Raw genomic sequence first — 16,919 nt, forward strand, 5'->3', positions numbered from 1 at the left:
AAACCTTTGATAACATCATTATAAATTTAGGCATGGAAAAGGATTTTGATAAGATCGCTTGGCCGCATATCACCTGTTTGCTAAAATTCCAATACATCATACGCATGATTTACACTACCCAATATGCCCACATGACAGTTAATAATCTCAACTCTATGACGATGATGATTGATACATTATGTTGCAATTTTCCAACCATTACAAACAAAAATTGTGATCATTTCAATTTTATATTTTTGTAAACTTAATACTGTATTAAAATTAGTGTTAAATCTTATTATAATTATTTAAAAGGTGACTCATTTTATTCAACTGAGTTCAAGCAAGTTTACAGGTTTGTAGTGTAGCTGTCCATTTATTCATGCAAATACTGTAAGAAACAAACTGGGAACACATAGAACTAGATTTCATATTTTCATTGTTTCCCTAAATATGCTCTGACTCCAAAACTGCCTGTCTTTATTATCATGCCAATGTTCCAAATAAAATGACCAGATGTCTCAGTTTTGCTCATCCAACTGCAATTTACACTGCAATAGACATAAACAATGTTTTTTCTGAATGACATGTTCAGATCACATTGTTCAGATAACTTCTTGCATAGTTTTAGATTATGTAGCAGAACACACAAATTTGTTGAATGCTTTATTTCAAATGATATGTAGAGCAGTAATTTATATATAACATAAAATTACTACATGTAACATATTGTAATAAGAAATTCCCTTAAATAAAACAAATTTATTTTGACTAAATAATTTGACAAAGTGTACCATTCATATTCTAATCTAAGTTTTTCATTTTGTAAATCAGCTTAATCAGGAATGTGTATCATTATTTTTATTTGATAGAAATTAATATGAACTATAAACATATAAACTTACAAAAATCTCTGTAGAAATGCAGTTACACAACATCACATGCTTACTTCTCTGCAAATATACAACTTTTTACCTATAATCGCATGGATTTGCACATCCACACTCAATAGTAGGAGCTTGTGAAAGGTGTTTATTGCTAAGTGTGGATTAGGTGAATGAGTGTGCCTATATTTAAACTTAAACAAAATTTAATTACATTTAATTTTTATGTAAGTAAGCTAGCAGGCATGGAGAAGGGGCATTTAAGAAGGCTTACCTCATTTTAGCGGTAGACTCAAAGCTTGTTTGCAATCTACAAAATAATTTGAATTATCAAGCTGCTTAGAGGTGCCTGAAACTCAATCTTTGCTGAATATACTAAGCAGTCAATTTTTAGCTGTTTGCTAATCATCAGACATCGCCAGTGATTTTCATATCCAAATAGTTGAATCTACTATACAGCGCTTTGGAGGGTGAAAACTAAAACCACTATCATTGTATGGCAAATTTGCAAACACCAAAAGCGCATGCGGTATAGCAAAACTGCTTGTGGTTTAGGCAAAAGACATCTTATTTAGACATTATTGTAATAAGTGAGATATCTCAAACTGCATGGACTTGAGCTAACTGACCATTCAGAAGAAAAAAGGAGACACAAAACACGTATTAATTTTGAGGGCAATATTTGTTTATTGATAAAAGGGGGGGGGGGAATTAATTACCAATTATCTTATAGGGCACAATTAATTTCTGATTATATTAAGGGAGCAATATCAATATAACATTATATTGAAAAGAAAATATTATTTTAACATTATGTTAAGGGTGCAATTCTATTTGATTGATAACGGGGCAATACTACTACTACTACTACTAATAATAATAATAAGTCAATTCCATTGGTGTTTCCATTGGGAGCTTAGTCCAATATTTATGTTGATGGTGGGCCTCCTGCTCATCTGATTGCATCAGGCCACTTAAAACTTGTTTCTACAAAACAAAATGCAGTTAAAATCAAGTGCACTCCCCTCTCAGGTATTGAGGTTGACTTGCAAACAACCTTTTGTTGTATGTCAGCCTAGATACCTGAAAGGTATGTGCATTTGATTTTAACTGCATTTTACTGTTGTTTGAAGCATAGATGTTAGTGTAGGATGTGCAAACATGAGGACATTTGATATGTGTTACATCGAGGGATGCATAGTGTACATTTGGTATGTTGTTGACACTCATGTGGTCATGCTACAAACACTCTTCTGGTCCTTCCCCCTCTACCTTGTAATACATTGTGGCCCCAATGCTCCCTCCTTTTGACATATATGCTTCCAGCTTCCCTTGTCTTGTCATACATATCTCTCCAGTCTCCCTTGTAACACATACCCCTGAACCTCCTTCACATTGGAACATATATATGACAAGGGGAGAATTGTGGTGGAGCATATATGAATAAGACAAGTGCTAGGTAAATCACACGATATATTTAATAACAATGAAATGCACAATTAAATACACAATGGTTTATGGCCATAAACAACCCCAAAGGGCACATATATATGTGAAACATATGTAAGAACATGTAACAGCAAATGCACATATGTAGGATATCAATAGAGATTAGAGCGCTGATAGGTGGAAAAAATCTTAACACATAAGAGAACCTCTATATTCTTATTATTATGTGTAGAGGAAGTAATGTATTAATTGCAGCATAAATGCTTGAGAGAGCAAACACCTCGCGATGTGGATAGGATCCTTTAATATTTTATCGGCTCCAATTAGGCTAATCAGATGATGTCATAGAGTCCAAACAAAGTTTTACAGCTGCAAGGTAGTGATAGAGGTGCGTGAGGACATCAGTACTCAGAACAAACCACGCCGAACATCCAACATAAGGTACTCCCTCTAACAGAGAGACAACGCTGCAAGGTATAGTGTTTATTGTATTCAGTTTCTATGGGACGCTACACTGTCATTTTCAAAGTGTATGACAGAATGGAGTAGTGCTTCGAAACAGGTGTGATTTGAACTCATATGGATTCCCTAAATACAGCTATAAAGGCATGCATGCATATGGGTGTGAATATTTCCATATGAACAGTGGATCATGCTTAATATAACATACTAGCAAAGAAATTTCTTTCATACAGCAAATTATCACTACCTTGCAGCTGTAAAACTTTGTTTGGACTCTATGACATCATCTGATTAGCCTAATTGGAGCCGATAAAATATTAAAGGATCCTATCCACATCGCGAGGTGTTTGCTCTCTCAAGCATTTATGCTGCAATTAATACATTACTTCCTCTACACATAATAAGAATATAGAGGTTCTCTTATGTGTTAAGATTTTTTCCACCTATCAGCGCTCTAATCTCTATTGATATCCTACATATGTGCATTTGCTGTTACATGTTCTTACTAGGGATGTGCACCGGCGACTTTTGAGGTCTCGTGTTTTGGATCCGGATTTTCGTTATTTTTGGGGTTCGGATTTGTCTCGCAAAACACTTGACGAAAGGTCTCGGTTCGGATTTAAGGTTTTGGATTCGGATTTTTTTTGAAAAAAACATAAAAAGTTTAAAAATCAAGTTTTTGGGCTTATTTTCACTCCTAGGCTATTATTAACCTCAATAACATTCAATAACAAGCATTTCCACTAATTTACAGTGTATTCTGAACACCTCACAATATAGTTATTAGTCCAAAACGTTGCAACAAGGTATCTTTCTGGACTGCGTAGAGGAGTGGGTCACCACAATATATATTAAAAACCCTGAACTTTTATGAATCGCACCAATAAATGTACCTGGACTGCGTAGAGGAGTGGGTCACCACAATATATTAAAAACCCTGAACTTTTATGAATCGCACCAATAAATGTACCTGGACTGCGTAGAGGAGTGGGTCACCACAATATATATAATAAGAAAACCATCAACTTGTTTGATTCGCACCAATAAATGTACCTGGACTGCGTAGAGGAGTGGGTCACCACAATATATTAAAAACCCTGAACTTTTATGAATCGCACCAATAAATGTACCTGGACTGCGTAGAGGAGTGGGTCACCACAATATATATTAAAAACCCTGAACTTTTATGAATCGCACCAATAAATGTACCTGGACTGCGTAGAGGAGTGGGTCACCACAATATATATAATAAGAAAACCATCAACTTGTTTGATTCGCACCAATAAATGTACCTGGACTGCGTAGAGGAGTGGGTCACCACAATATATTAAAAACCCTGAACTTTTATGAATCGCACCAATAAATGTACCTGGACTGCGTAGAGGAGTGGGTCACCACAATATATATAATAAGAAAACCATCAACTTGTTTGATTCGCACCAATAAATGTACCTGGACTGCGTAGAGGAGTGGGTCACCACAATATATTAAAAACCCTGAACTTTTATGAATCGCACCAATAAATGTACCTGGACTGCGTAGAGGAGTGGGTCACCACAATATATATAATAAGAAAACCATCAACTTGTTTGATTCGCACCAATAAATGTACCTGGACTGCGTAGAGGAGTGGGTCACCACAATATATTAAAAACCCTGAACTTTTATGAATCGCACCAATAAATGTACCTGGACTGCGTAGAGGAGTGGGTCACCACAATATATATTAAAAACCCTGAACTTTTATGAATCGCACCAATAAATGTACCTGGACTGCGTAGAGGAGTGGGTCACCACAATATATATAATAAGAAAACCATCAACTTGTTTGATTCGCACCAATAAATGTACCTGGACTGCGTAGAGGAGTGGGTCACCACAATATATTAAAAACCCTGAACTTTTATGAATCGCACCAATAAATGTACCTGGACTGCGTAGAGGAGTGGGTCACCACAATATATATAATAAGAAAACCATCAACTTGTTTGATTCGCACCAATAAATGTACCTGGACTGCGTAGAGGAGTGGGTCACCACAATATATTAAAAACCCTGAACTTTTATGAATCGCACCAATAAATGTACCTGGACTGCGTAGAGGAGTGGGTCACCACAATATATATTAAAAACCCTGAACTTTTATGAATCGCACCAATAAATGTACCTGGACTGCGTAGAGGAGTGGGTCACCACAATATATATAATAAGAAAACCATCAACTTGTTTGATTCGCACCAATAAATGTACCTGGACTGCGTAGAGGAGTGGGTCACCACAATATATATTAAAAACCCTGAACTTTTATGAATCGCACCAATAAATGTACCTGGACTGCGTAGAGGAGTGGGTCACCACAATATATATTAAAAACCCTGAACTTTTATGAATCGCACCAATAAATGTACCTGGACTGCGTAGAGGAGTGGGTCACCACAATATATATTAAAAACCCTGAACTTTTATGAATCGCGCCAATAAATGTACCTGGACTGCGTAGAGGAGTGGGTCACCACAATATATATTAAAAACCCTGAACTTTTATGAATCGCACCAATAAATGTACCTGGACTGCGTAGAGGAGTGGGTCACCACAATATATATAATAAGAAAACCATCAACTTGTTTGATTCGCACCAATAAATGTACCTGGACTGCGTAGAGGAGTGGGTCACCACAATATATTAAAAACCCTGAACTTTTATGAATCGCACCAATAAATGTACCTGGACTGCGTAGAGGAGTGGGTCACCACAATATATATTAAAAACCCTGAACTTTTATGAATCGCACCAATAAATGTACCTGGACTGCGTAGAGGAGTGGGTCACCACAATATATATTAAAAACCCTGAACTTTTATGAATCGCACCAATAAATGTACCTGGACTGCCTAGAGGAGTGGGCACTGGTCACCACAATAAAATATATAAAAAACCTTCAACAGGTCTGCATTACACTACACATACGGCTGCTCCTCCATCCTCTCCATCATATACATGTTGGAGTTTTAGCGTGTGACAACCTCTTGTTTTTGATAATGTCAGTGCATTTTGAATATTTTTCAATTTGCCCCACACCACTGAATGTACTTTATCTATGATACGCATCTATCTATCTTGACTGCGTAGTGTGGTGGCCCCGGTACACAATTTGGTACCGAGGCCACAATATAATTAAAAAACCCTCCACGTGTCAGAATTCCACCAAACAAGTATCTGGACTGCGTAGTGGGGTGGCCCCGGTACCCAATTTGATACCGGGGCCACAATAAAATAAATACACCCTCCACGTGTCAGAATTCCACCAAACAAGTATCTGGACTGCGTAGTGGGGTGGCCCCGGTACCCAATTTGATACCGGGGCCACAATACCTCCTCCAAACATGGTACAGACAATTCGTCATTGAGATCCCATCAAGTATGTTAAAGACAGACAGGGTCCAAGTGTTATTGGTTGACTTTGTAAACCAAAAAACTGTCCCTGTTGCACATAGTCGTGCAATGAAGACTGACTTTTTCATTTAAAGGCACCATCTTTCAAGTGTAGTATTTGTAAGTCTAAGTCATATTATACTTTTGGTAAAATTGGTTTATTTTGTTCCTCTTTATGGTAACTACTAATAGAATTAAAGTATTAAATAGAATTAAAGTATGAAATAGAATTAAAGTATTAAATAGAATTAAAGTATGAAATAGAGTGGTATAGAGTTGTAGTGTGGTATAGATAGAGTGGTCCCCACAATATAATAATAAAACCCTCAACTGGTCTGAATTCCACCAAACAAGTATCTGGACTGCGTAGTGTGGTGGCCCCGGTACACAATTTGGTACCGAGGCCACAATATAATTAAAAAATTGGGCATCAACTGTCACCGTTGTTTAATATCTGATACACCTAAATATGGACTGCACAGTGGAGTGGCCCCGGTAGTAAATTTGGTGCCGGGGCCACAATACCTCCTCCAACTTCCAAGTGTAGTGTTTATAAAGACAGACAGCGTCGAAGTGTTATTAGTTGGCTTTCTTAACCCTAAAATTGTCCCTGTTGCAAATATTCGTGCAATGGACAGTTACTTTTTTATTGAAAGACTCAAGCTTTCAAGTGTAGTGTTTATAAAATATAAACAACAATACAGTAGTTTTAGAGCACGTCAATACCTCTTGTTTTAAATTATGACACGGCATTTTACTTTTGGTTTAATTTCTTGAATTTTTTAAAATTTGGTTTTACTTTTTGAACATGGCAAACGACTGTTGATTGGTCATATAATGCCCAAAAAAAAAGTTCCAAGATGGAATTGTCCTTGGGCCCTCACACCCACCCTTATGTTGTTGAAATAGGACATGCACACTTTAACAAACCAATCATTTCAGCGACAGGGCCTACCAAACAACTTTGGCTGAAATGATTGGTTTGTTTGGGCCCCCACACCAAAAAAGCTATTCATCTCTCCCTGTACAGACTAAACAGGCTCTACTGAGGCAAGATGTCGTCCTCATCCTCAACCTCTGATTCCTCTCCCCCTACAGTGTGTACTTCCTCCTCATCACACATTATCAATTCGTCCCCGCTGGACTCCACAACCACAGGTCCCTCTGTAGTATCTGGAGGGCAGTGCTGTACTTCATTGAGGAATTGATTATTCATTTTTATAAACATCATTTTTTCAACGTTGTGAGGAAGCAACCTCCTTCGCCGCTCACTGACCAGGTTCCCCGCTGCACTAAAAACTCTTTCCGAGTACACACTGGAGGGGGGACAACTCAGGTAAAATAGAGCCAGTTTGTACAGGGGCTTCCAACCTGCCTTTTTTTCCTGCCAGTAACAATATGGACTGTCTGACATGTCTACTTGGATGGTGTCAGCAAAGTAATCATCCACAATTTTTTCTATTGTGACAGCATCCAATGCAGCGAGAGTAGACATGTCTGCAATGGTTGGCAGGTCCTTCAGTCCGGACCAGATGTTATCAGCATCCCCGCCAGTGCCTCTTTTGGGAAAACTGAGCTTTTTCCTCGCAGCCATAGATGTGGAAGAAAATGAGGGTGGAGCTGTTGGCATGTCACGGTCCTCTTCAGAGGACAATCTCCTGACCAGCAGGTCTTTGCACCGCTGTAGACTTGTGTCCGCCGGAAACAGAGACACAACATACGCTTTAAACCGAGGATCGAGCACGGTGGCCAGAATGTATTCCTCTGACTTTAAAAGAGTGACCACCCTCGGATCCTGGCAAAGCGTATGAAGGGCTACATCCACAAGAGCTACATGCTTGGTGTAATCGCAATGGCTTACCAGCTCCTCCCTCACTTTCTCCAGCTGCTTCTGCAACAGCCTGATCAGGGGAATGACCTGACTCAAGCTGGCAGTGTCGGAACTGACTTCTCGTGTGGCAAGTTCAAATGGCTGCAGAACCTTGCACAACACGGAAATCAGTCTCCACTGCGCTTGACTGAGGCGCATCCCCACTCCTTTGCCTATGTCGTAGGTGGCTGTGTAGGCCTGAATGGCCTTTTGCTGCTCCTCCATCCTCTGCAGCATATAGAGGGTGGAGTTCCAGCGCGTCACAACCTCTTGTTTGAGGTGATGGCAGGGCAGGTTCATGCTTTTTTGATGTGCCTCTAGTCTGCGGTAGGCACTGGCTGAATGCCGAAAGTGTCCAGCAATTTTGCGCGCCACCGCAAGCATCTCCTGCACACCCCTGTCACTCTTGAGGTAATGCTGCACCACCAAATTAATGGTGTGGGCAAAACATGGGACGTGCTGGAAATTGCCCATATTTAATGCCCGCACAATGTTACTGGCATTGTCTGGCACCACAAATCACCATGAGAGTCTAAGTGGGGTAAGCCACTGGGAGATAATTTCCCTCATTTTCTCTAATATGTTGTCAGCGTTGTGCCTCTTATTAAAGCCTGTAATACACAATGTTGCCTGCCTTTGCATGAGCAGCCATTTTGTAGATGCTGCTACTGATGCAGCTGTTGCTGTTGCTGCGGAAGGGGATGCATCTACCTAGTGGGCTGTCACAGTCATATAGTCCTTCGTTTGCCCAGAACCACTTGTCCACATGTCCGTGGTTAAGTGGACAGTGGGTACAACCGCATTTTTAAGAGCACTGAGGACACTTGATCGTACTTCTCTGTACATTTTTGGTATCGCCTGCCTAGTGAAGTGGAATCTCGAGGGGATTTGGTACCGGGGACACAATACCTCCATCAACCCTCTAAATCCCACTCCACTGATGGCGGACACCGGGCGCACGTCTAACACCAACATTGCAGTTACAGCCGCAGTTATACGCTTTGCAATAGGGTGACTACTATCGTATTTTGTGGTCATGGCAAACGACTGTTGGACGGTCAATTGTTTTGTGAAAGACTTAGCGGTCTTACGACTTCCCCTCTGGGAAGATGACCGACTAACAGCAGCAACAGCAGCAGTGGCAGTAGTAGGCGTACCGCTGCAGGATTCCTCGGATGAATCCCGTATTGAGGAGGACTCAGTCTGGCTGCTGACTTGGGCTGCAGGACTGAATCTGATGGAGATTGTGGAGGAAGTTCACGAGGAGGGTGTTGCTGGTATGTATCCAACTGGACCACGGGATTTAGGTGTCCCTGTACCGATGAGGGTCCTAGCCCCAGTTCCTGAACTAACCACTGAACTATGAAGGTTATTCAGGTGATGTATAAGGGAGGATGTTCCTAGGTGGGCAAGATCCTTACCCCTGCTTATTTGAGCTTTACATAAGCTACATATGGCCATACATTGGTTGTCTGGATTTGGATAAAAATAACTCCAGACCGAAGAGGTGCATTTTTTGGTCTTCTGACCAGGCATGACGATGGGCTTTTTCATCCCATGGACATCAGCTGTTTCCCCCCCTGGTGCCTCATTTACAATAACCACATCACCATCCTCATCATCAAGTTCCTCCACAGCGCCAGCTACATCATCAATAGCCTCCTCCCGAGCCACCTCTTCCCGTACAGTGATGGGAAGGTCAGGCTTGACAACCACCAACATCCTTGGACTCGCCTTGTGGATTTGTGATAATTTCTCTTTAGAAGGCATAGTTGTTTGCTGTTTTGTTGCTGACAGCATAACTCTCTTCAATTTTTTATAGGGGGGGGAGGAGGAGGAGGGCTAAGATCCGTGGGTGAAGCTGAACCACTAGTCATGAACACGGGCCAGGGCCTAAGCCGTTCCTTGCCACTCCGTGTTGTAAATGGCATATTGGCAACTTTACGTTTCTCCTCAGATGATTTTAAGTTTCTCTTTTTGCTACTTTTTCTTAACTTGGGCTTTTTGGATTTTACATGCCCGGTACTACGAGATTGGGCATTGGGCTTGGAAGACGACGTTGATGGCATTTCATCGTCTATGTCATGACTAGTGGCAGCAGCTTCAGCATTAGGAGGAAGTGGGTCTTGATCTTTCCCTACTTTATCCTCCAAATTTTTGGTCTCCATTATATGTAGCACAAGATACTGCAGAATGTGTGAACTTTGTAATATTGCAGTACCAATGGACTTATACTGCTGGATTGGTTTTGCAAATTTGGTTATAATTATTATATTTATTTATTTTTAAATTTTTTATTTTTTTTTACTTTTTTTTATTTTTTAAAAACTTGGGAATAATGGGGAAATAACTATGCCCTTAGAAGCACAGAGCACAGGACACAGCACCACTGGACTGAACAGGACACGGCACAGGACCCAGCAGCACTACGGAACTCAGCAGGACAGAGCACAGGACACAGCACCACTGGACTGATACTGCAAAATGTGTAAACTTTGTAATATTGCAGTACCACTGGACTTTTACTGCTGAATGTGTGAACTTGGTAATATTGCAGTACCAATGGGCTTATACTGCAGGATTGGTTGTGCAAATTTTGTGGTAATTAAAAAAAATTAAAGTAGTTTTTGGTATTTTTTAAAAAAACTTTTTTTTATTTTTTTAAACACAGGGGAATATTGGGGAAATAACTATGCCCTTAGAAGCACAGAGCACAGGACACAGCACCACTGGACTGAACAGGACACAGCACAGGACCCAGCAGCACCACTGACCTCAGAAGGACAGAGCACAGCACACAGCACCACTGGACTGATACTGCAGAACACAGCACAGCACAGCACAGAACTAAACAGCACAGCACAGAACTAAACAGCACAGCACGAGATCTACCAGGACAGAGGACCACCTAACACACCCTCCCTCTACCCTGATCAATGCCCGAGTGAAGATGGCGGCGACTAGCGGGGAATTTATAGGATCCGAGTATCGCGAGATCCGACAACGGGATTATGAGTCAGAGCCTCAGTTTCACATTTGAATTTGGCGCCAATACCCGGATCTGTCTCGGATCCGACTCGGATCCGCAACGTTCGGGTGGGCTCGGATTTCATAAATCCGAGTGCGCTCATCCCTAGTTCTTACATATGTTTCACATATATATGTGCCCTTTGGGGTTGTTTATGGCCATAAACCATTGTGTATTTAATTGTGCATTTCATTGTTATTAAATATATCGTGTGATTTACCTAGCGCTTTTATTATCTTTTTGCTTGTATATCTATATATGGGACTGGAGCCCATTTTAAAGCTGCTGGTATCCACTTTATAGGTCGTATTAGCGCTCAGTTGTGTATATATATGAATAAGACAGGTGACTCCAACTGATGATGTCACCAGCACTCTGCAAAGACTGGCCACATCATGGAGCTACAGCATGAACTGCTCCTGTGTACTGAAATCCAGCAATCTGGCCCCTCCAACATCAGACACTGCTGCAGGGTGAGAACTAAGGGCCTGATTCATTAAGGATCTTAACTTGAGAAACTTCTCATTTCAGTCTCCTGGACAAAACCATGTTACAATGCAAGGGGTGCAAATTAGTATTCTGTTTTGCACATAAGTTAAATACTGCCTGTTTTTTCATGTAGCACACAAATACTTGATAGCTTATTTGTACACTGAAATTTAAAGTTGATATTTGTGTGCTACATGAAAAAACAGGCAGTATTTAACTTATGTGCAAAACAGAATACTAATTTGCACCCCTTGCATTGTAACATGGTTTTGTCCAGGAGGCTGAAATAAGAAGCTTCTCAAGTTAAGATCCTTAATGAATCAGGCCCTAAGTGTCCACTGAAAAGGGGAAACACGCAATAGGACACATATTTCCACTGCATAGAGTGTCTGAGTACTGTGGCAGCTGGAATAAAACAACAAATTAGATGTACATAGGTGGGCCCCCATGGTGAATAGGGCAGGATCATAGGTTCCTTTATTTCCCTGAGCCTTGGGTGATTGTCCCATCTGCCGCTCTCATAGTCTGCCATTGCATGTATATACAGCTAATAATTTATTTAAAATAATGTTATTAAAATACATTTAAAGTAAGGTTCACTCATTAGTAAATAAAGATAAAGGACTTAAAAGTGCATCATTCTGTACTACATGTTCAGCAAGCAGATAAATAATAAATCACTATTAAATTGGCTTAATATATTTGTCATTGTATTTTCACCTTTTGAATGCTTTGAAATTATAATAAAAAATTGTATAGTATTAAATGAAATTCAATTAGAGGTTTTTTTTTTTAGAATTATGCATTATGTTTCCACATTAGGTTTATTCATTTCATTTAATTTTTAAAGAAATATTTTATGGTACTTACCCTGTGATTATTTCAGTTAGTCACATTGATTATTTACCATTCTCAACTTAATCAGGTAAAAATAGAACGTCATCTATTATTTTTCAAATGTCTCCACACTTGCTTCTTACAAATGTTTTTGTATTTATGCTTCACTTAGCTTTACAATGTTCGGATATACAATGTCCTTTTATCTCATGATTATAATGTTATTACCTATTGAACCTTGAATAAATTTGTTTAAAAATAGAAGTTAATAATACATTTATAATTATAGTAATTAATGTAAAATATTTAAATACATTGTATCGAATATCTTTAAATAAATATTAAGCACACAAAAAATATTTTCATTAAATTACTTAAAAGTTTTACTTATTTAAATTTGATGTTTTTTTCCCTAACAAATGTATTGGCTACCAATGTATAACATACTTTTTTACACAGAATAGATAACTAATTTTAAAACATTTAAGTTTGTTTTTTTATTATGTTCCACTCCATAAAAGGTTTAAAAATCTAATTCAGTTCAATGATATTTCTCCCCTGTAGTATTATAATGGATAAGTTATAGTAATAGCAATTAAATCATAGTATCAGCAATTAAAAATAAAAATAAATTAAATCAAGCCTACAATGTTTAAACAATAATATTACTTAGTTTGGTATGTTACAAATAAAACAATAACAGCATATAGTTTTGTGATTTAGTAAATACACTAATTTGAAAATAAACAGCAAAAATTGTTTAAATAAACAGTATTTTGCAATGTTCCCTCTATTCTGAGCAAACAAGAAAGCAAACAGATAAAAGATCACTATAACAAAGATTCAACTTGAAAGGCTATATTCAAAAGATACAATAAAGTAATATAATGAAATGAGATCTTGGCTACCAGTGCTATCCTGAGTTCCTGATCTTGCTATCCTCTGTTATTGGCATCTTGATCCTGAAATCCTCAGTTCCTGTGCCTCTACTACCAATGTGCCATCCTGAGTTCCTGAAACCCTGCTACCAGAGATACTGGCTACCAGTGAGCTGTCTTGGGTTCCTGATACTCTTCTACCAGTGTGCTGTCCGGAGTTCCTGGCACCATGCTACCAGCATGCAATTGTGAGTTCCTGACACTCTGCTACCTGAGTGCAATCCTGATATACCTCCTCAGCCTAAGGACTCTATACCATTGTCAATTCTTGTATGTCCTCAAGTGTAATAAAAAATGCTATACTTTCACAGACCTCTGACTCCTCTTGTGACATTATCCCTGACATTTCAGACAACAAAGTTGATTTTGTGGCTAAGAAATCATATTTATAACTGTGATTAATAAAGGAAATTTTCTGCAGGTGCCCCAAACAATCTGAAAGGAGATTCATCAAAGAAAATTACTTTACCCCAGTCCTCAGCAGTCCAATCCCTGTACCTTTTGCAGAATATCAGTCTGTCCCTGATGTTTTTCCTGGAGAGAAGTGGCTTCTTTGATGGCCTTCTTGACACCAGGCCATCCTCCAAAAGTCTTCACCTCATTGTGCGTGCAGATGCACTCATACCTGCCTGCTGCCATTCCGGAGTTAAAAGATGGTCCTGGCGCTTGCTGGACGTTCTTGGTAACCCTGAAGCCTTCCGATAAATAGTTGATTTAAGAGCAATCTTACTAGCAGCAATATCCTTGCCTGTGAAGCCCTTTTGTGCAAAGCAATGATGACTGCACATGTTTCCTTACAAATAATCATGGTGAACAGAGGAAGAACATTGATTTCATTCACCACCCTCCTTTTAAAACTTCTAGGGTGCTATTCTAATTCAATCAGCATGACAGAGTGATTTCCAGCCTTGACCTTGTCAACACTCTCATCTGTGTTAATGAGAGAATCACTGACCTGATATCAACTGGTCCTTTTTGTGGCAGGGCTGAAATGCAGTGGAAATGATGTTCTTGGGATAAAGTTCATTGTCATGGCAAAGAGGGACTTGATCTGATCACTCTTCATAACATTCTGAAGTATATGCAAATTGCTATCATAAAATCTGAGGCAGCAGACTTTGTGAAAAGTAATATTTGTGCCATTCTCAAAACTTTTGGCCATGACTGTAGAATGTGGCAAACAGTTTGGCAATATCTCTTGGGTTAGAAACATTCTTTCCCGCTTTGTGAACTAAGTGTTTTATTTTGATCTTCGCATATTGCCTTCTGAATTTCCTTGCTAAAAGTTTTCCTGCCCAGTTCCCTGCAACAATAATCTTTGGATAGGGCCTGTTGTGTTCAGGACATAAGCAGTTTCTGAATTTGGGCCTTAACATGTGCAAGTTTGGCCTTAAGCTCAGTAGAGGGGTGGGCTTTGTTTCGTGACCATAGGGATTGAAGTTTAGTTTCCAGTTCAATCTGGAAATGGGCATTAGCTTGCTTCAAATGAGACCCCACATGGGCCACGTAGTACTGCTTTCAGGAAGCACCAGAAGGTGAAAATGGAGGTATTCTCTGGGCAGTTAGTCTGGCAGTAGAGGGGGAGGGCGTCTTTAAGAGCCAGTTTAGCTTTGAGGGGAGTTAACAAATAGGACAGTGTGCGCCAAGGCCTATGGAGTAAGAATGTCTTCGCTAAGTGCCATGCCCATTGCAATGGGGGGGGGGGTCAGTCCACATCATCAGGAGGATTTTATTCTGGACAGTAGTCTGTAGTGTCCATTTATCGGTAAAAGGATGAGGTCAATGCATGAATAAGATTTGTGGATGGAAGAGAACTAGGTATAGTCCCCAGGGCCGCCAAGAGGGAGGAGGCTGGGTACTAATTACCCGGGCCCAGACATGCCAGGAGGCCCAGCCCGGGCCCTCACTGCCGACCGTTTTGGTTTTTTTTTCAACCTAAACTATTTTTAATTTTGCCTTTTTTATATTATAATTTTTCGCGGGTGGGGGGAATGTCTCTCCGCCCCTTCATTGCTGGCGGGAGCAGGGTACTTAAAAAGACAAAACAAATGGTCACATGGCACGTCATCCCTCTTGCCTCCGCTCTACTCCGTTCGCACTGAATGTTGGGTGTGACATCATCACGCCATGCCCGACATTCAGCGAGGAGCGGCGCTGAGAGGACCCTGCAAGAAGACAAAAGAGAAGAGATGAAAGAAGCCAATACAAAAGGTAAGTAAAGGAAAAGAGGCAAGGGGAGGAAAATAGAAAGGCACCGAGTGATGAAGAAGGCGAGGGGGGGAGAAAAAGGCACCGATTGATGAAGGAGAGGGGGTGGAGCAACTTGGCACTGTGATGAAGGAGATGGGGGGGAACAGCATGCACAGTGAGATGAGGGGGGGAGCAGCATGGCACAGTGTGATGAAGGGGAGGGGGGGCAGCATGGCACAGTGTGATGAATGGGGGCCAGGTGAAGGGGGGACGCATCATGGAGGGTGCAGTGTAATCATAAGGGGGCACAGTGTGATGTTGAAGGGGCCCAGTTTGATGTTGAAGGGGTACATTGTGATCATAAGGAGACACAGTGTGGTGATGATGAAGGGGCACAGTGATGTGTGTGTGATGGCACAGGGGGCTTGTGGTAATGTGTGTGTGTGTGTGTGTGTGTGTGTGTGTGTGTGTGTGTGTGTGTGATGACACAGGGGGTTTGTGGTAGTGTGCGTGTGATGACACAGGGGGCTTGTGGCAATGTAGTGTGTGTGTGATGGCACAGGGGGCTTGAGATAATGTAGTGTGTGTGAGAATGGTGGTGGCTAATTAAAGGGTGCTATTTTGTTTGTGGGGTGATGGTGGGTCAATATTGTGGGACTATTAATTTAAGATGGGGTTGTTTGGGGGCTACTGAATGTGGGGGTGAGTTTGGGGAGAATGAGGTTTCTTTATTAAATGTGACTATGAATTATTTAATCGCAGTGATGGTTGCAGGAAATAAGTATATTTATGTAGTGTAAATACTATTAATTTATTGCTGGGGCTGTTTGGATGGAGGGCAATAGGTTTATTTATTAAATGGGAATCCTAATTTTTTAATGTTGGGCAGGAAAAAGGCCTATTTATTACTCGTAGATGCTATTGATTTAACGCTGGGACTGGTTGAAATTTTTTAAATGTACCCATTTGTTTTTCCAAATAGGGCCCCTAGCATTCCAGAACCCAGATAAGCCGCAACTAAAGAAACCAGCAGCCACAGGTGGTGAAAGTGACAAAAACAGGCAGGAGAGAGCAGGACAGTCTGTAAAATGTGAATATGTGTGACATAAAATTAATTGGAGGCGTTACTGTGGTATAATGTGAACTAGGGACTTTACTATGTGGTATGTTATGAATTGTGGGCAGGACTATTTACCACAGTATTAACAGGGCCTCTATTATGAGAGCACAACTACGAGGTCACTGTCCTGCTATCCTGAAAGTCAGGACTGCTGCAACATATGTCACGTTCCGGCGAACGGGCACTGCACTCTTCTGTCAATGGTGTACACAACAATGCAGGTTTTTTTCTGTAGGAGG

This window comes from Mixophyes fleayi, chromosome 5 (genome assembly GCF_038048845.1).
Source record: "Mixophyes fleayi isolate aMixFle1 chromosome 5, aMixFle1.hap1, whole genome shotgun sequence".
Taxonomy (NCBI): domain Eukaryota; kingdom Metazoa; phylum Chordata; class Amphibia; order Anura; family Limnodynastidae; genus Mixophyes; species Mixophyes fleayi.